Source organism: Marmota flaviventris, chromosome X (genome assembly GCF_047511675.1).
Source record: "Marmota flaviventris isolate mMarFla1 chromosome X, mMarFla1.hap1, whole genome shotgun sequence".
In the NCBI taxonomy this organism is placed as follows: Eukaryota; Metazoa; Chordata; class Mammalia; order Rodentia; family Sciuridae; genus Marmota; species Marmota flaviventris.
This window is the reverse complement of record NC_092518.1, coordinates 116,888,380-116,910,217: the sequence shown is the minus strand read 5'-3', so window position 1 is coordinate 116,910,217 and position 21,838 is coordinate 116,888,380. Positions and strand designations below refer to the sequence as shown.

Below are 21,838 nucleotides of genomic sequence, written 5' to 3'. Positions count from 1 at the left end.
AGCAAAAGCAAGGCACTAAGCAACTCAGTGAGACCCTGTCTCTAAATAAAATACAAAACAGGGCTGGGGATGTGGCTCAGGGGTCAAGTACCCCTGAGTTCAGTCTCCAGTACCAAAAAAAAAAAAAAAAAAGTCTTGCAGTAGAAAAATCTTTACATGACCTAGGAACACAAGGGAGGACAGGACAGGATGACTGGAGTGTGGTGAGTATGTATGGCATGCCTTGAATGAGGGATGATATGAGAATATAATTGTCAATGCCAATGTCAGTGTTCTTTGTAGGATCCAGGTAAAAACTGATTTTGTGTTAAGTACATAATTTACACACTCAGTTTGAATCCTGTTAAGAACCTTCTCAGCAAGTTATAAAAGAATGTCACATAATACTGCATTACTTTAATATTTAGTCTGCAAATGTATTTAGTTATTGTTTGGTAATGCAATATAATAATAATAACTTCAAAACCATATTGCTTCCTTAGAAATCAATTGAAAATATACATAATTTGATTGGTATCTGCCTTTGTACATATCTGTTCTTTCTTTTTCTGGTTGTATACAAAGTATATTCACACCATTTGTATCTTCATACATGTACTTAGTTATAAGTTATCAACATATCCTTTTGATAAGTTATCTAATAAAAAAATGTCATTTACTTAAAAAAATAAAGGAAGAACCGTCTCAGGTATCCTAGATGCAGTCAGCTCCAATAGGAAGGTATAGACTAATAAAACCAATTGTAAGTAGGTTGAAGAATGAGTGGGGTATTTGCATGCCAGGGACTAGAAGGGAGTTCTCCTTCAAAGAATAGCCTGACAATTACAAGAAACAGCCCCCTGGGAGACATCTTGCCTGGGAGACACCCTGCAGCCATCTATCTCCCTGAGACATCCTGCGGCCACCTATCTTCCTGAAACATCCTGCAGTTATCTCACCTTGGTGAAGACATCCAGCAACTGCCGATAAGAGAGCTCCCCCATTCCCAGCCCATAAATACCCCTGTGTGAACAATAAAAGTTTGCAGCTTGATCAGAACTCCTGTCTTGCTGTCATCCTTCTGTGTCTCTTGTCCCTTCATTCCTCCCCATTTAGGTTCACTGCCTACGTTGATGTGTCCTGCCGGTCGGGACATTTGCAGACTGTGTATAACAGGAGTGTGAGAGGGAGGGATTGAGTGCATTTGATATTTGTGCATTAACAGAAGAGGCCTCTAATTGTTGCTTCATAGCCCATGATCCCACTGGTTTTGCCTGCTCAAAATGGTGGTGATCACCAGCTCCATATTTCAGACTAGAGTTAAGGTCTTGGGTCCATGAACATTATTCATGGAAATGCTTAACACCAGTAATGGATTTCAGACTATTTTTATATATTAATATACAATACAATATTTAAGCATTTTAATGAAGAATGCTAAAATGAAATAAGTCAATTAGACTAAAAGGTGGAGTTAGAAGAACCATGTGACAATCAGCATTGTATCTCTGTGACCAAAATGCCTAACAATAACAACTTAGAGGAGGAAAGATTAATTTTGACTCACAGTTTTAGAGTGTTCAGTCCATGGTTCGCCAGCTCCACTTTCTGGGACTGAGGTGAGGCAGAACATCATTGTGGTAGGAAAACTGCTCAGCTCATGGTGGCCAAAAGGCAGAGAAAATGGAGGGGATGGGGCAGGCACAGATCCCAGTGACCCACTTCCTTCAGCCATGCCTCACCTGCCTACAGTTACCATCCACTTGGTCTATTCAAACTACAATGAACTAATTAAGTCATAGCTCTCATAATCTAATCATTTCACCTCTTATTATTCTTGCATTAACAGAGGAGCTTTGACAGGACACCTCATATTCAAACCATGACAGTCCATATAGACAATGTGCTATTTGCTCCCCCTTTATTTTTCAGGTTAGGCACTAATATAGTTCTATGACATCTGCCTATTCTTATGTGACATGTGTCCTGAATTAAAATCCTGGGGTTATAAATATGGTTATTTCTTTGCTTTCCAGAACAAACTATCTCAAGTACTCACTAGAAAGAATAAAAGGAAATTCCATGCAGTTTTCTTATTGCTTTTTGGACTTTCCCTTGGGTCATGGGTTGCCTAACTAATTGTTTAGCATCTTACTCAGTCCAGAGGTAGATTTTCTGTTTTGATATGCCCTTTAGTGACAATAGTTGTGTGGTTGTATTTAGCTAATGGGAAGCACAAGTAGGAGACTGGACTAGGCAGGGAAATGTTGGGATATTAATTCCCTTAGCTACCTCATTGCCAGGCTGCATGTTGGCAATGTCTTTATTCTTCTACCAAAGTTCATAGCTTCTCTTGAGCAACCCCTCCTGTAGCTACAGATATGCTTGAGGTGGCCATGACCTCCATTGTCCAACCTGAGTCATCTTTTAGACTAAAGAGAGTTTTACAGGTGACTTAAATTAAATCAGGCTTTAACATATTTATACCTGGACAGATTGGTTTGATGTTTGGACCTTTAAAATAGTATTGCTTAGTTTGAGACCATCCCATTTATTGATTATTGATTTTATTTCTTGGGGTTTAGGAGTCTTATTGAGGAAATCAGTTCCTAAGTTGACATGATGGAGAGTTGGGCCTACTTTTTTTTCTAGTAGGCAAAGAGTCTCTGGTCTAATTCCTAGGTTCTTGATCCACTTTGAGTTGAGCTTTGTGCAGGGTGAGAGATAGGAGTTCAATTTCATTCTACTGCATATGGATTTCTCTCTGATATGTGGATGCTAACCCACAACAAGGGAGGGGAAGATTAGAAGTTCATTGGACTAGACAAAGGGGAATGAAGGGAAGGATGTGGGGATGGTAATAGGAGAGACAGTAGAATGAATCTGACATATCATTCCTGTCCTCATATATAAATACATGACTAATGTGAATCCAATTCATGTACAACCACAATAATGGAATCCTAATTGGAACAAGTTTTACTCATTCTACATATGTATAATATATCAAAATACACTCTACTCTCATGTATATCTAGAAAGAACAAATTAAAAACTAGTATTACTTTTACATTTTTCAAAACTAAAATTGCTTCTGAAAGAGAAAGTATTTGTATATGTTAATGGAAATTTTAGAACTTTTAAATATTTTGCCAATTTTAGATACAACAACAAATTCACTGCTATCCTTAATTTCCTTCAATTTTGTTATACAATATAAATGAAAAATTATATTTTCCAATGACAAATAAGAGCTACATTAAGAGAGTCTTACCACAGTGTTCTATTCTTATGTGACATGTGTCCTGAATTAAAAGCCTGGGGTCATAAATATATAACCATCTAATTTCAAATTTGTAAACAATTTGAGCTGTGATGTATATATTTTTTCACAATCTACATTTTAAAAATGTTTTATCATCATTATAGATGGACACAATACCTTTATTTTATCCACTTTTTTTGTGTGGTGCTGAAAATTGAACCCAGTGCCTCACACATGCTATACAAGTGTTCTACCACTGAGCTACAGTCCCAGCCCCACAACTTATCCATTTTTTATAGATAAATTTCAACATTTTTCTCTTTGGAAATTTCATATCCATAATTATAATTCTCCAAAGACTTCAAAACTGAATTCTGATGCTGTTTGTTGAATTTTCAGTTGAAGATTTCCAACTGATTTTACTGATTTGAAAGGACTTGTTTCAAAACAAAAAACACTTGCACAGTAGGACAGTTGGGCTTACTTACACAGTAGTCCTTTAGAAGATCAAGCATGCTTGAAATCTGGGCTAGGGATGTAGCTCAGTGAAGGAGTGTTTTCCTAGCATGCATGAGGACTTTTGTATTCAGTCCCAAAAGATTTGTAGTTCAGTTATTTTGAATATATAAAATACATGGACACTCATTTTGTACATTTTGATTACTATACCTTCAGTTTCAATTAGTTGAATGCCATACATAGTATGTTTGCATGAAGTAATGAATTATGTTTGTACCACAACCAATTCTAAGTACATTTCTGCTCTATCAATTTCTTAATTCCTAAGAACCACATGGTTTACTATGATGCCTTTTTCCAAATTTGTATTTGCATTAGCAGTACAAAAACAGTTTTACCTCCACTATAGGACTTTTTAACTGAATTTACAATAGCATTCTTAGTAATGTCATATATTTCACTTTTGTCAGAAAGAACTTCCATTACTGGAATTTACCTAACTCTTTTTCCTTTTTAAAACATCTGCCATCATATAACTCTTTGTGAATTCTTCTAGTGGAGCTAACCTAGTCACAGCTGTTGCTTCATTTTTCTAATGTACCTAAGAAATATTGGAATAAAATTGTTGAAATTATGTTATAGCAGACTTTAAAAGTCATGGATCATAGAATTACATATAAATGTACTTTTTTGTAGTTTCTCATGATAACTTGTTTTCTTTGGGCATGATGTTCTTAAAATATTTAATAAGTTATGAAGTAAATGCTTCAGCACATTTGGGTCCTCTGCTTTTCCTGTGGTTTAGTGATATCACTACAACCTCCACAGTAGAGGAGAAATGTTGACAGATTATCTTAATCTGCTTGGGCTTCCATAACATAAAACCATCAACTGGGCTTAACTGAAATTTATTTTCTCAGTGTTCTGAAGGCTAGAATTCCAAGAATAGACTACCATGGGTTTTGTTTCTGGTGAAGGCTCTCTTCCAGGATTGCAGATAGCTGGCTTTTTACTATGTCCTCACATGACTTTCCTCAGTGCATGCATACATAGAGAAAAAGAAGGAACAAGTTCTCTGGTATCTCTTCTCATAGGGACACTAGTCCCAATTAGGGGTCCATCCTTATGATCTCACTTAAGCTTAGCTACTTCCTTAGGGTCTCTGTCTCCAAAAACAACCACACCAGGGCTCAGTGCTCCAAAATATGAATTTAGGGATGAGGGGAAATACAAACATTAATCCCATAACACGGATGTATTGCACAAGCCATGTATTCATCAACCTCTTTGGAAAGCCAATTAATTACTCATTTTCCCTAAGCGTGCACTTTTCTTAAGCTCATTGTTGCCAAAAGGTTTTATTGAAAACTTAAAGGAAGTGTGTTAGCTTGACATCACTGTGACCAAAATACCTGACAAGAACATATTAGAGAAGGGAGAGTTTATTTTGGCTCACAGTTTCAGAGAGTTTCAGTTCATGGTCAACTCACTCTATTAATTTGGGCCTAAAGTGAGGCAGAACATCATGTGAGAAGGGCATGGCAGAAGGAAGCTGCTTTCCTCAGGACAGCTGGAAGGCAGAGAATGATATGGAAAGAGGTTGCAGGGCAGATACATGCTTCTAGGGCATGCTCCTAGTGACCCATCTCCTCCAGCCATACCCCACCTGCCTACAGTTACCAGCCACTCCATTCAAACTAGAGTGAACTGATTAGGTTACAGCTCTTATATTCTGATCATTTTACCTCTGTATGTCCCTTTGTTAACACAGGAGCTTTGGGGGGATACCTAGTATCCAAACAACAACAGGAAGGTTGCCAAATTATTAAATAAAGAAATAGTTATAAATTTACACCCTAGTAAGAGCATTAGGACTGATATCTATGTATTAAGACATCTATACTGTTCTTTCCCTTAAGTGTTTCATGTAAACCTAACCTGCAGTATCCCAAATAACCCAGTGATCCTGCCAGCTTGATGATCTGACAAAAATCTTGCCTTTTTTAGGCCATGGCATAGACCATGGAGTGAAGTCTACTAAGGGGCTGGCTGGGCCAGGAGCCTCTGATACCTCTCTTATCACTTTGTGAGATGTTAGAGTTAGCTTTCCATAGTCACTCATGTCTAAGGACACTGTTTTATGATCAAGCATATTTTATGTACTCCTTAGAAGGTGGGTGTTAGCTGCCTTGTATCTGAAATGAATATGGACATGAGAGGCATATTACTCATGATTGTATTTCAGATTTTACCATATTAGTGAGATTTCTGTTATCTGTAACAGTAAAAAAAAAGTAGGGCACAGCCTACTTTCCACACGACTCTAATGAAAATGGAAAGGAAATAGATGTTCCCTGTCCTGGATAAATTCTTTTTATTAAGAAAGTTTTCAAATATACATCAAATTTGAAATATTTTCACAGTGAATAACCATATAACCACCACCTGAATTCTGTCAGTAACATTCTATTATACTTGTTTATCACATTTTTCACATATCTATCCATGTATTCATCATCCCATCTATTCACCAATCTATGTTATATTTTTTTATTTTGTTGAAAGTTAGATACATTTATATTGTGTACTATGAATTCTAGTATGTGTATCAACAACTCAAGTTCAACATTTGTTTTAGTTTTTTTTTTGTTCTGAGTGTCTTTGGGTTTTAACAAGTGCTTGTAATGAAATACTACCCTCATAACCTTCCATAGTCAATCCTTAATCCCACTCCCAGGGAAACATCATTCTATATTTTATCTACCATAGGTTTAATTTTCCTGTTTGAGAATTTTATGAAATGGAATCATATTATGTATGACATTTTTCATTAAGAAGAATGTTTTCAGACTCATCTATGTTTTTATATGTGTCTATAGGTCCATTCTGTTATATTTAATGCATCGGTTTCTCAATTGTTCTATTGAAAGTCATGTGGCTGATAGTATCTTTTAGCTATTCTGAAAAAATCCCACCAAAACCTCTTTGTACAAGTCTGTTTGTGGAACTATGGCTTTGTCATGTAGCTTATATACTTAAAACTAGAACTAAAACTGCTGAGTCATACTTTAAGGAATAATAGAAATCTAAGGAGCAATGGGTTGAAATTTCAGTTACTGAAAAGGTAAAACTTTAGTAGAGACCTAAAATATTTCCAACTGATTTTACTAATTTTTCAACTGTTCTGAGTGAGCTGTGTCATCAGTATAGACCAAACATGTTTGTGTTTTTGCACAATGTCATAATTTATAGAGTAACAACAAATTCACAGGCTATACTATGAATATATAGTGTGCTATATATTCAGCAGTGGCAATTCACTGAATTCTTGTGGAACACCTGACAGTCATAAGCTGGATAATCACAAATTCTTTTAATCCATTTCAATCTTAATTTCCAATGTCTATAAAAACTCAAGTCACACTTCAGAAAGTGATATACATGGATCACAGAAAGATTAAGAAAGAGTTAAGACAGCCTCAGGGTTATAGGATGCTGTGTCAAGAGCAAAGACAGAGAGCAGATATGAGTGCAAGATTCACTGTAATTGGTCAGATAAGGGTTTTAATGGACCAGTTCCACAAAGTTGTTAAGGTGAGGGTCCAAACAGCAGCTTCAAAGTGTCAGCTTAGAGTAGGCCATGCATCATCATCAACGGCAAGAAAAACCATGCGAAGCTGAAGTCCAGGGACAGAAAATCAGAAGTTCATCACTGTGGCAATTTCCTGGGCAAGGAAAATCGATAGGATCAGGATGCCACTATGTTCAGTCATGGGGGACTTTTCCTTTTATAGGTCTTAGGTGAATGGGTTACATCTGGTGAAGTTGATAAGCTCATGTGTCTGGCATCTGGAATATGATTTGGGTTACCCACATGTGTGGATGCTCCTGATTTAGTTTGATGAGTTGGCATGAATAAGTTATTTATCAGTCTGTGCCTTATGATTGTTCTGGGCAGAGGGTGGTTGTTTACTTGTACAAACACGGTATAGAGTCATTCTGCCTTAGCACTTGTACTCAAAATGGAGTAACTCATGGCAAACTACTACTTTATAAAATGGAATAACTCAGGGTTAGGCACAGTCTGAAAATTGTTCAAGTCATCATGGAGTAACTCACAGCCTACTTTCCATACAACTCTAATGAAAATGAAAAGGAACCATTTACCCCCCACCAAAAACAAAATCATTCCCATGGTAAAACGGTGGGCTGATTAATAGACAGCAGTCCTTCAGAGGCTCAAGTATGCCTGAAATCTGATTGGAATAAGAGTATGAGCCACATAGGGATTCGAAGGTCATTGTAAGGATTTGACTTTTAGGGAGGTTATAAGCAATACTGTTGAAAAAAACCCTAATATCAGTTAAATTTAATAGTTTACTTGAGCAAGAGAAATATTCTCAAACCATGCAGCATTCTGGACTAATGATAACTCAGAATGCCTCTATTTCCAATATGATAAGCTATATTTATTCTAAAAAACAGAAGAAAATGAAAAAAGAAAGGAATGAGTACAGAGATGACCTGACTGGTAAAATTCAATGTTTTCCTTATTTGGGCATAATTTGGCAGCCTTTGACCTGGGATTGGCTGAGGCTAAAGTTGCTGTGATTGGTTTGAGGTTCAGTTGCTTGGTAACCAAGGTATATTCTGTTAAGTTACTACTTGTCCACACATCAAGTGAGGTTGCAGTTTACTATATATGGAGGCCTCTCTGGGCTATATTTTTTCACCCAAGTATGGCAACTGATATAGATCAAAGCTAACTCAATTTGACATTGTGATATTTGGTGAATTATATTTTAAGATGTTTATCCTGACTGTGGTGTTCAGAATAGTCTCTATGGGACAAAGATATCTTTGAGAAGACAAGTTAGGAGTCTATCACAATAGTCCTGGTGAGTCATAATGGGTATTTGGACAAGGTAAGTAATAGTTGAGGCTCTAAGGATTGATTTGATTTGGAAAATATTTTAGAATAGAGGTGAAAGTATTAGCTGATGAATCATCAGACACTTGGTATGAAGAAAAGAGAAGTCACAATTTACTTTAAATGTTTAAGTTTGAGTTATGCTAAGGGAAGAGTTTCCATTTCTGAGGTATGGAGAGGTTGAGGAGCAAAATTAGGTATATGAATAGACTAGCAAGGATTTAGCTTCAGACATAATGATTTGAGTAAGAATTGGATGTATGAAACTGAGGTTGATTAGCACTTCAGGCATGTGCATTTTGGAGCTATCAGCTCAAAGATATCCTATAAAGCCACACAAAAAGGAATGTGAAGAGATAAGAATAAAAGAGAACAAAAGGGAAGAGGTCTAATGCATGCCATGGGGCATTCTAAAATTTAGTCATAATGGAAATTGCGGAAAAATGAGAAAAGACTACAAAGAACTAGGAAATGCTGAGTCATAAAGTTCAGAAATGTTTTAACTTTAGTTGATAATTGCCAGTTTTCTGAAGTGGTTATACCAATACACATTTCTGGTAGCCAGTGTTTGAGAATTATTTTTAATAACTTTATTACAGCTACTATGGTATATTTTTATTCACTTATTTTATGTGGTACTGAGGTTAGAACCCAGGCCCTTACACATGCTAGGCAAATGCTCCACCACTGAGCCACAACGCAGCCCCAGAGAATTATATTTGCACCAAATCCTCCCTGATCCTTCTTACCTTGTGACTCAATTTATTGTACACATATGTATACATTTGTTTGTAACTGTAAGATATAAAGTATATAATGCTTATCTGTCCAAAACAACTGATAAAATTGTTTCTATAGCAATATATGCTATGGCTAATGCTATTACAAGTCACAATCATCATTTATTTGGTGCTGATTAGGTGCCAGGCACCATTGTATGAGTTTTATATATATTGATTCATTGTCCCTGCAACTATATGGTAAGTACTGCTATGATTGTAGTACTCATTTGATATCTCAAGAACCAAGGCCCAGAGATTGATTTAGATGCACAGTTGACACCTCTTCTCATTTGACTTCGTTAAATCAACATCTGAAGGATTACAAACTTCCCTTTTGATTGGAAGATTAGAAGTTAGTGGTTTGAGGTTCAATTCAAAATGTCCCTTAGATGAAATAGAAACTATTTTAGGGTATAGCAGTTTCAAAATTACTATAAAATGTAACATTACCAAAAATAAAAGCTATTCTAACTTGATTTCTCACTGTGGCTATTTTAGATTTTGAGCCATATAAGGGTGACAGAGTAGAAGTTGAATTTGCCATCCATCCAGACACAAAGAGCAGGAAAGCCCTCTCAGTGAAGCCTCTGAGACACAAACATGTGAACAAGGTAGTATGTTTGCATGTTGTACTTTTCCTTTTGTTTCTGCTTATCCTTCTTTAGTGATAATTTCTGCTGCCCAGAATTCTATTAGATATGTGGGAAAACCTAAAATAAAATATTACTCCTTGCCAAAAAGGAGCCTATTTTCTTATTGAAAAGGCTGCATGGGGCTGGGGATGTGGCTCAAGCAGTAGTAGCATGCTCGCCTGGCATGCGTACGGCCCAGGTTCGATCCTCAGCACCACATACAAACAAAGATGTTGTGTCCGCGAAAAACTAAAAAAAGAAAAAAACTTTAAAAAAAAAAAGAAAAGAAAAGGCTGCACTTGTGAAAGAAAATAATTAGAGAATAATGTAGAACACACATATAATTATGATCTAAATGATGTTGTTTATTTGGGAGGTATTAAAATACTCCAAGTGCTACAAAAATAGAAATATTGTGTTGCTGGGAATTGCTGGGAAAGAGTGGAGTGGGGCTTGAGATCACCAATAAGAGCTGGCTGTGATTTGGTTAGTGGAAACTGAAAATTAGTTGATAAATTAAATTCATTTTGTGCAATAGTAAAATTTTAGGGAGGAGCTTGGAATGTGGCCGAGAAAGTAGATAAAGTTATGGTCTGGGCTGGGGTTGTGGCTCAGTGGTAGAGCACTTGCCTAGCATGTGTGAGGCACTGGGTTCGATTCTCAGCACCACATACCAATAAATGAATAAAATTTAAAAATTCGTCAGAAAAAGTTATGGTCTGCTTACCACCACAAACCTTTTTTACTCAATCCTGTTTACTCTTTCAACGTTAACTATAGAGGTTAATGGCCATTGTGGGTAATATTTAGCTCAAGGTCTCCCAAGGTCTCTCACCAGAGACACAAGGACCATCCCCAGAGATTCCAATTTAATTGGCATGAGGTGGTACCTTGGCACTGGTGTGTTTTAAAAGCACCCCTGGCATTGCCAGTGTGCCAGGCAGGTTGGGAAATCAGTGCCAGGGTTGGAGTTGACCCACAGGTTAGAGGCAGAGTGAGGAGGTGCAGAGCTGGTGAGGATGGACTGTGCTTTTAGACAACCATTCCCATCATTTCTCATCACAGGTCTGCATTAGCAGTGTACATGGGCGACATGGTGTGGTGGACGACACCATCTTTTTCACTTTGGATTCTCTGAAGCTTCCTGCCGGTTACGTACCTCAACCAAATGACATCGTTGACGTGGTCATAGTAGAGAGCGTTCAGTCCTGCTATATTTGGAGAGCAGTTTCTATGACCCCTGTGCACATATTGTAAAAGCAAAACCCTTTGTTTCCTGTTGGTCTTTATTCCCATGGGCAGTAAAGGGCCTGGTATTAAACCATTAAAGAAAAGCTAAGCTTAGTGAGCCCAAACAATACATTAAATTAGCCTTTTCTTGTAGACTTACTGGGTAGCTCCCTGGGGACCATGGTCCCACTTTAGAGATGTGCCTAATCTGTTCAAAAAGATGCTAAAACTGGTTCCTGATTGTAGGATAGAAGTAACGTTGCTATTAATTACACGGAAGGCCACAGTGGATGTTGACAGATGCATGGGCTGTGGATCCCACCACTACCCATTTAATTCTCCTCTTTGGCCAATGTGAAAGAGAGCTCTCGGAGTGAAACAGTGGGTTTTAGTCAGCCCAAGCAGGGGGTGATTGAATTCTTGGCTTTCCATGGCCAGGAGTGGATTCTGTGCTGATGGTGGGTGGTCTCGTATGACTTTGAAGTAACCCAGGGAGGCAAAGTACTTAAGAGGCTGCAGGGCCAGCCCATTAATGGGCAGGATTTAAAGTCACAGCTTGCCTTCAGTTTTGAGTCCTCCTTCGGCTATCTGCCCAAATTTTATTTTTCCACAATATTCTCCATCTGTTGACACCATCTCAACCTATTAAATTTAGTGTTTACCTATGTCCCTTCTTTCCCATACTAGTATGGTAATTCCATGAAAAGAGGGCAGTTTTTGTTTGTTTTCATTAACCCACCAGCCAGCATGTACAATAGTGCACGTTGCATGTTATTAAGTTCAATAAATGAATTACCTGAGTGGCAATAATGCTCATCTGTGGTTAATTCATCATTCACTCCCTGGGAATAAAATTTTCTAGCATGCCATTAGGTCCTCAATGGATTTTTTAAACAAAAACATTGCCCATATGGTACCCTTCAGCCCCCTTGAGCCACTCTGTGGGAGAGGTGCATCCTGCCTACAGACATGGTTCAGGGGTCAAACACAGAGCCCCTTGACGCATGCGTGTGTGTGTGTGTGTGTGTGTGTGTGTGTGTGTGTTGGGGGGTTGCTCGCCCAGAGGGAAGGATGTTACCTAAATCCCACAGGTATACTCCATGAAGCTTCCTGCCTTGCCTTCAGAGAGCATCTAACGAGGTAACTGCGTCGTTTTAAAGCTTTCAGCATCACAGAGAAGTGGCTGTGAGCTCAGCCCCAGTCCTGGGATTCCTAATTCCACCGTAACTCCCTGGCCCCCGGAATAAACAGGGTTTGCTTCTGGGTTTGTTTTACAGGTCTAGTGGGACCTCCCAACCATCCAGTGGTTACTTCTCCATTTTAAGGGAGTGGGGTAGTCAGGAATAGCTTGTGGAGGCTGTGTTTCCACTCACAAATTCTTGTCGATCCCATTTTACATGCCAGGCACTGGAGTGAAGCCAACAGGACCAAATCCCAGGCCCTAATGGAACTTGGCTTCTGTCACTGCCCCCTGGGCTTCCTGACCCATGGAGCAGGAACTCCCAGGAGAGAAAGGGCCAGCGGGAGCTGTGGCAGCTGCAGGTCCCTGGGGAAGTCATCATTCCAAAGCAGCTTCACACCAGTGGGAATTACACAGAAAGGCCAAGGTTGGAACTGAGAGGTGCGTGGATACATCTCTATGAATGCTGCCACCTCCCATTTGATGGAGAATCAAATGGGAGGTGACAGCATTCATTGAGATGGAGATTTTGACTGAAGAGAACAACATTGGATTTGGTCAGCCCAATCAGGGTGTGAATCAGTCACAGCCTTGTTTCCAGACTTCTCTCTGGACAGAGGGAATCACTTCAGTCCCTGGGGAGCATCAGTTGGGGTGGATATGTTCCCTTCACCTTTGTAAATGGCACAGCCCACAATGCACTTGCTTTCATAGGCAGGTCCAGCACATCTGTCCTTTTGCCTCAGAGATGTGTTAATTTTAAGGCGGTTTGTCATAATTTGGAACGCGGGGTCCTTTGTTATCTCATACTCATTGGAGTGTCATGCTGGTCTTCCTAAAAGACTCCTGAAAGCAAGAAGTTGTGAGCTGGGTTAGATTCGTGGTTTTTGCAGGTGACTCAAAAGTAACATGCAATTTATGAGGATCTACAACCCAAAGTCTCTGGGTCACCAGCATTTTGCAGTACAGCTTCCAAATAGCATGTTATGAATGGGGTGCTATGTCCCAATATATAATGCTCATAGTATAATACAATAAGGAAAGGGATGGAAGACAATAATCTTGACCAGAAGTTGACAAGCTATAGTCCTTGGGCCAAATTTGGCCTGCTGTGCCTGTTTCAAACAGCTATTGAGATAATTCACATAACATATAATTCTGTTTGAAGTATAGAATTCAGTTTTTAAAGTACATTTTCAGTGTTATGCAATCATTACTACAATCTTAATTTTAGAACATTTTCTCTCCCACTTAAAAACACTTCAGAGCAGAAATATAAATGTGATTCTAAATTTAATATTTTTGATAGAATCAGAAATACAGTCACTCTGTTACCTACATTTTAAAATTCAACTCTTCAAGTTGTTCTGAAACCCTATAAATATTGAGATCTGCTAAATTGAATTGTTCACACATATGACATCAGATATCACTTCCAATCCCATCTCCATTCCTACCCAAGTGTACTGCTGAAGTTCCTTAAATGCATAATCAATTGCCTACTGCAATCAACCTTTGGTCAGTCTCAACTGTCCTAAAACAACTTTTCATCTTCCATCTCTGGAACCACACCTTGGATTCAGTGGAGTCCCTGTTCTAGTGACAGTGACTACCAAACTCTTCATCTAAAGGGGACATTAAGTTTTCTTCAAATTTGCATGCTTTCCAGTTGCTTTATTCTTGGTGATGCTGTTCATTCTTTTCTAGAATTTAGTCTCTATCGTTTGTGTGTGCGTATGTGTGTGTTTTCCTGGGGATGGAACCCAGGGCCTTGTACATACTAAGCAAGCACTCTACCACAGAGCTGCATCCTAGGCCTTCATCTCTACAGTCCTAAAAATCTATCTCTTTCAGGCTAAAGGCAAATGTAAATGTGAAACAGAGACTTAAATTAGCAATGGAAATGTCATTCTATGGGCTTGAAGAAGTGGGAGTTTACTTAAACAATTATATAAAAAATAGTTGGGGCTAGAGTTGTAGCTCAGTGGTAGAGTGCCTGCCTCGCATGCTTGAAGCACTAGGTTCAATCCTCAGCACCACATAAATGTAAAATAAAGATATTGTGTCTACCTAAAAAACAACAACAACAAAAAAAATAGTCATACTGGGCTTTCCTAGTGGAACTAATCTTGTTGTCCTACAGAGACTAGAAATTTATTCATATCCTTTTATTATCCTCTCTTCTGTTATAGAATCTACTCATTCAAATCATATTAGTATATTTCTGCTGAACATACATTACCATTTAATGTCATGCATGATGATCTTGCATTACCAAACTACTGAAATATAAAGTTGAAAAATTCTCTAGAAATTTTATTTGTCACATGAGTTTCCAAGAGATTTATTAAAGCTACAATGGTGGCATTTGGAGACTTTCAATTATTTTTTCAAGAATAAAAGCTCTTTTTAGTTTCCAGATTTTGTAATCATAGTTTATTGTTAGTCTAAAACATTGGCTTATAAACAGTGATTTCCATAATAGAATGAGAAAAAAAATATTAAAACTTCTATTTAATTAGACTTAATTTTAAAATAATCGAGCATTTTAGCATTTGGTATATACTGTGACAGACACACACCCACACCCTCTATCCTGACTTTGAACATTGTGGGTTGGCATTCATCACCTTTCTCTGGGTCATCTTGCCAGGCTACATATATTGGAAAGGTAAAAGCACATTTACCAGATTTCTTTCCATCTAGGGCTATGCATTTAGCTGAGCCTTCACCAGCTTTGTCTATATTTCTAGGATAATAAGAAATATCCTTTACCAGGCATGGTGGAGCATGCCTGTAATCCTAGTGGCTCTGGAGTCTGAGGCAGAAGGATTGTGAGTTCAAAGCCAGCCTCAGTAACTTAGTAAGGCCCTAAGCAACTTAGTAAGGCCCTAAGAAACTTAGTGAGATTCTGTCTCTAAATAAAATGTAAAAAGGGCTGGTGATGTAGCTCAGTGGTTAATGGTTAAGTACCCCTGGGTTCAATCCCTGGTACCAAAGGGAAAAAAAAAAAAAAAGAAAGAAGGAAAGAAAAGAAATATGAATTAGCTTATTAAGGAAAGAAAACCATTAAACATTATCAAAGGGGTTACAAAAATGACCTACACAATGAACCTTTTCATTAATGAATAATTCTCCCATCTGCAAGGTTTTAACTAGTTCTCTCAAGATTAGAGAGATATATTTCTAATAAATACACCACTAATAGCAGCACCTTTTACATACATACTACTATAACTGGATTGTGTTCATCTAATAATGAATGACACCTTAAAAAATAGAAGTTGACTTATGTTGCACAAGAAGTCTGGAAGTGTTAGTTCAGGGCTTATACAGTGTGGTTCAATAGTATTAAAGCCTCAGGCTCCCTCTCTTCTGATGCTTCACCATCCTCAGTGTTTTGACTGTTTTTCTTGGAGCCATAAGCTGCAGGAATGATGGGAAGGTAGTATATGAACTGTTTTCAAGAAAGCAAGAACCATTGCATAAAACTTAGCATTTTTCTACTTTTAATTTTCAGATATATGCCATATAACCCTACTGACTACAAAAGAGGTGGGGAAGATAAAATTTAGGTTTCCCATTTTTTAGAAGATGCCAGAAAAGGAGAAGCTGGTTGAATTTGGTCAAACTTTGGTATCTTTGAACTTTACAAGCTCAAAGTGTTATAGTCATGCTTGTTTAATTAAGAGTAGTAGCTGTTATAGTTTACAGAGAGGTGATTTATATCAAGTTTATGATTACTAACTCTGGGAAAAATAAAATTTTGTGTAATTTAATTGTGTAAGTGATTCTCTTTTTACTGATCTATTAGGACACTTGTTAAAATGCCTGATTAAATAAGATAAAAACCTAATGCTGCATTCCCAAGCTGTACACAATGCCAATCATTTTTGGATCTTTCTTAATTTTGCCTTTTCTTCTCGCTAAGAATATAAAGTATTCTGCAGAGGAAATGCAAAAAGATAAAAGTTAAGCATACAGCAAAAAAGCAGCTTAAATAGAATTATCTTCATCATTGATAATTGATAATGATAGATGAAGTACGTGGATTACCATATTTCAGCATGTAATAAGTACCACCACATAATTGGTACATCCTGTTTTTTCAGTGCAAAACTTGATTCAGATCCTTTCATCACATAATCATTTCATGGTACAGTTCAGCTTGTCACACTGCTTAAAAGGAAAACAGAGCAGCAATGTATTGACCAGTGGCATATGGATTTGCATTTGTCTTCTCCTGCACTGTGAGCCACAAGCCTAGAATTCTCAGCACACCCACATTGTTAGTATGTTCCTGAAAGCCAACTCACCTGATTTGTTTGTGCTGTAGGAATAACTGGAAACACATCTTGTATGCTTCGTGCTAAGGACAGAGTCTCAGATAACAAAACCAATGATAGTGGTGCAGAATCTTTGGACACAGATTAAAATTTATCAACCCATACTTTGTAACATGGTAGTAAATTTTCTCAAGTATAATATTTCAACTATAATGCACAAATCTATAACACCTAATGTGTTAACTTTGATTTTCAGATCAGAAAAAAAGTGTTTGCTTATCTGTCATGAAAAAATGATATGCGTTGATTTAGACTATTCTATTTCAATGTATATCATAAGTATTTTCTGCTTTCTAAACTTGTACCAAAGAAACTTTAATAATAAATGATCTTTAAGTAATATGAGCACAATTTTATTTTTAAAAAGCTTCACACAGTCTGGGATTGTGGCTCAGGGGTAAAGCACTTGCCTCACATGTGTGAGCCACTGGGTTCGATTCTCAACACTGCATATAAATAAATGAATAAAATAAAGTCCATCAACAACTAAAAAAATTTTTTTAAAGCTTTACATAATGGTCACTCTCCACCTTTCTGCAAAAAAATGGCATAATATCTGAGACAACTGCTGGGCACATGCCTGTAATCCCAGGGGCTCAGGAGGCTGAGACAGGAGGATCGTGAGTTCAAAGCCAGCCCCAGCAACAGTGAGGTGCTAAGCAACTCAGTGAGACTCTGTCTCTAAATAAAATACGAAATAGGGCTGGGGATGTGGCTCAGTGGTCGAGTACTCCTGAGTTCAATCCCTGGTGAGAGAGAGAGAGAGAGAGAGAGAGAGAGAGAGAGAGAGAGAAATTCTATAAAATGGGTCCACTGTGCTGACCCCCACATGCTTTCTTTGCCAAAAAGAAATTTACCTGCATCCCTGCCTGGCCTACATGAACAGGATATGTCACATTCCTCAACAAATTACCTGTTTTCTGCAAGGAAAGACAGGCAGAAAATAACATTGATAAGAGGAACCCAAGTTACTTTGAAGGGAAATAATTTCGTGAACTTTTTCACTGACCGAATTTTGGAAGATAAGGAAAATTCTATGGTTAAGGATCCAATCAGGGGCTGGGGTTGTGGCTCAGTGGTAGAGCATTTGCCCAGTGTATGTGAAGCAATGGGTTTGACTCTCAGTACCACATAAAGATAAATAAATAAAATACAAGTATTGTGTCCATCTACAACTACAAAAGTCTAATCAGAACTCTCAGCATGGGCAAGGTAACATAGAATTTTCATGGTAGTGGGGACTTGAAAGTCTTATGTCACACCGTTGTCAGTCAAAAGTCAAGAGGTGGACCTGAGTGAGACTCTCTGGACACTTCCCTGGGATCCCCAATAAAATTGGAGTGCAGGAGAGGCACTTTGTGTCTTTCCTCTCTGAGAGGACCCACTCTCTACCTTGAGAGAGCCCGCCTTTCCTTTTACTATCCTTTTAATAAACTCATTGTTGTTACTCTGAGCAACATTTCTAGGGTTTGAAGAGGGGGTCTTCACAATGCCTCAGTTTTTTGGAAAGCCTCAGCTTTGAAACTACCAAGAGGTAGATATTTAGGAAAGTGCCTGTACCAATTCATTTAAAATTCAGGAATGCTGTGTTTGGTGCTAGAGAATATAAAATCATTTTGAATGTAAGACATTTAAAAGAAACCCAAGGAGATCTCACACTGTAGTGAGACAACCAGACAGATGACTCTAATACCATTAAAAAGTCCCCTGGCTCTCCAGAGAGTAATAGATAAAAACCAAAGAAAGACTGATTCAAGATGAGATTTCATAGAACAACAACAACAAAAAAAAAAAAAGAATTGGAATATATTTTGAAACTATAATTATTAATGCATATTATATACATTAACTGTGCAAATTAATTTAATTCACCATGGTATTTTCATACTTTCATGTCCATCCACCTTTCTACCCTCTCTCCCCAGCCTCTCTTTTTTCCATTCCCCCTGACCTCCTTCCCAATTCCTAGTAGTCCCTCTTCTCTTCTCCATCATATCTTATCCAGAGCCTAATTGTACCAGGGCAGTGGTATAGGCCAAAGAAAGTTTCTGGAGAGAGCATGGGAGATAGATGGTTTATTGGTTTGGTGTATTGGGGAAAGCTTACAAGCTTAGACTTGAAAGCTTAGACTGCTCTAAGAAGTGTTCAGTGGTGACAGGCTGACATATAGCACCTCTGTCCCTCACTGTGCTTTGCCAAGAAGTGCCTCATCTCCATCAGGGTGTTTTGTCTAGTGGTGGCTGACTGGACAAGTGACACATATCCTTTCCACAATGCCTTCAGTTCTGCACCCATCTCCACTCAGAGATGGGTTTTAGATGTTATGCTGCCGGTGCTGTGATGTCATCAGCATTGGCTTGCTCTGTTCATTTGTTTGACCAACACCCTGAGAAGCAACTGTCCTGGTGTACATTTAAGAAAGTAACTTTCTACACATAGTGCTAACTTTCCGTAATTCCCTGTGTGCATAAGAGAAAGCCAGTATCCTTTAAGGTAATATGCATCTCAGACTTTCCAGCCCAGGTTTGCTTTCATTGTTCTCTTAACTTGGTAAGAATTTGGGGAACAGATAGAGATGATTCAGGGTCATGGTGTTTTACTGTCCCCCTTTGTTATAGGGATTATACAGGTGTTCCTTTTTTCTGCAGTTTCCACATGTGAATGAAAACATGCAATACTTGTCTTTCTGTGCCTGGCTTATTTTGCTTAACACAATGTCCTCCAGTTCCATTCATCTTCCTGCAAATAACAAGATTTCATTCTTCTTTATGACAGAATAATAATCCATTGTGTATATATACCTAAAGGAAAGCGAGGAACTGGGAAAAGGGCAAGCGAGAAATAAAGATGGAGACCAGTCAGAGATACACATGGCAGTTTATTTGTCAGAGCTGACAAATAAAGGCCATCTCTCCATAGATGGAGAGAGGCAACACAGGCTTGGGATTTGGGACTTTTATGGGGCCAGCTCAGGGATTAAAGCCCAGCAGGTCCTAATGAGGGCTTAACCATGAGGTGGGGTTAGTATGAGGGAGTGGTGAGCCTTTCTCAGAAACGCCCTTGGGTGGGAAAGAGAAATTTTTCTTAAAATGGCGATTGTCACTTAAGATGGCCGTCCAGATACTAAGCAAGGACCTTACATATACCATATTTTCTGTATGAATTCATCTATAGACATGCACCTAGGCTGATTCTACACCTTGGCCACAATAAACATAGGTATGCAGAAATCTGTTTTGTATGCAGACTTCATTTCCTTTGTATATATACCCAAGAATGGTATAGCTGGATTGTATGGTAGTTCTATATTTAGTTTTTAAGGAAACTCCATACTCTTTTCCATAGTAGCTGTACATACATTTCCACCAACAGTGTATAAGTGTTCCTATAATTGTTCCTGATTCTCCACATTCTCACCAGCATATGTTCTTTTCTTTTTGGACTTGGAAAGATTTATTTGAAAAGGCACAGAGTCCATCCCACCCGGGTCCCCAGAGTGGACTGGAGGGAAGGGGGTGGATTTCAGGGGACTTATTTGCTGTGCTGGATGCTCTTGGGAAAAGACTGTGGGCCCAGCCAGAGCTGCAGCAGAATGACAACATGGCATACATGCAGAGCAGCAGGACATAGACAGGTATGTATTCCTGGAGAGCAAAATGTGCTCCAACACCAGCAACCTGTGTCATCTGCAGAGGACACATAGCAAGAGCATGGTGAGATGGGCAGCCAACAGGGTCAGGTGGAAAGTATGATACAGGAATAGGACCTCAGAGAGGGGAAGCGCCAGTTCACTGTCCTATGAAAGAGAAATTGGCAGCCAAGGTCAAAGGAGTGGGATAGATAGTCAATGGGGTTCTCCAGCATGAAGGGGAACTTCAGCATCACCTGAAAGACAGCACAGGTGTCCAACTTGGGGAAGAAACCACACAAATCAAACTGCATGAGGAGAAGGAATAGCAATCCAGGGGTGAAGAGTAGTACATTCATCTCTACAACCAGGTTGAAACAGCAGCAGCCCTAACCCAACACTGGGCCAGGAAGAGGTTGATACTGAGAAAGAACAGTGCCATGGCCACTGGGTCATTGAAGAGCCACAGCACAAAGATGCAATGGACATGGTAAGAAGTGAAGCACTTGAAGAAAAAGACAAAGGGAGATACCTTGCAGTAGATGGTAGATTAAGAAATCAAGTAGCAAAGTGACCAGGTAGAGCACAGAAAAGATGTTCTGTGCAGCTGGACACAGTGGCACACAGTGGACTGTAATCCCAGCAGCTTGGGAGGCTGAGGGAGGAGGATTGTGAGTTTAAAGACAGCCTGAGCAAAAGTGAGGCCCTAAGTAGCTCAGTGAGACTGTCTCTAAATAAAATACAAAAATAGGGCTGGGGATGTGATTCTGGTATAGTTCCCATGAGCTCAATCCCCAGTACCAAAAAAAAAAAAAAAATGTTCTGTGCCATGTGGATATCAATGTCCCAGCCAGTGGCATAGTATAGTCCCATAAAGATGTACAGAAAGCTAGCCAGGTAGGCAAGAGGTCCAGTGTCACCCTGCAGTTGTGTATAATCATATATGCCATTGATGATGCCCTATACCTAGGTCATGTAGGCTGTCCTGTCAATCTCTGTATCTCCACCAGGCAGAGGCAGGAGGCTACCAGCAGCATGTAGCACAGCTCCTGCAGCAGTAGGCACCAGTCTTGTCAGGTGCATCATAGCCATTGTTCCCAGACTCTTGCTGGCTGGGCCATGGCCCACCCTTCTTTTTTTTTTTAATAATAGCCATTCTAACTGGATTGAGATGGAATCTCATTGTAGTTTTCAGTTGCATTTGCTTGATAAGATGTTGAACACTTTTCTCACATATTTGTTGACCACCTGTACTAATTATTTTGAGAAGTGTCTATTCAAGTCATTTTCCATGTTTATTGGATTGATTGATTTTGCAGTTTATTGAGTTCTTCATGTATTCTTAATATTAATCTTCTGTCAGATGAATAACTGGCAAAGATTTTCCACCATTCTGTGGGTTTTATC

General features: G+C 38.6%; 1 pseudogene; it reads right to left on the bottom strand.

Moving 5' to 3' along the window:
- Positions 1 to 20,485: 20,485 nt before the first annotated feature.
- On the bottom strand, positions 20,486 to 21,523 carry LOC114101863 (dol-P-Man:Man(5)GlcNAc(2)-PP-Dol alpha-1,3-mannosyltransferase pseudogene; annotated as a pseudogene).
- Between the last annotated feature and the right edge of the window lie 315 nt (positions 21,524 to 21,838).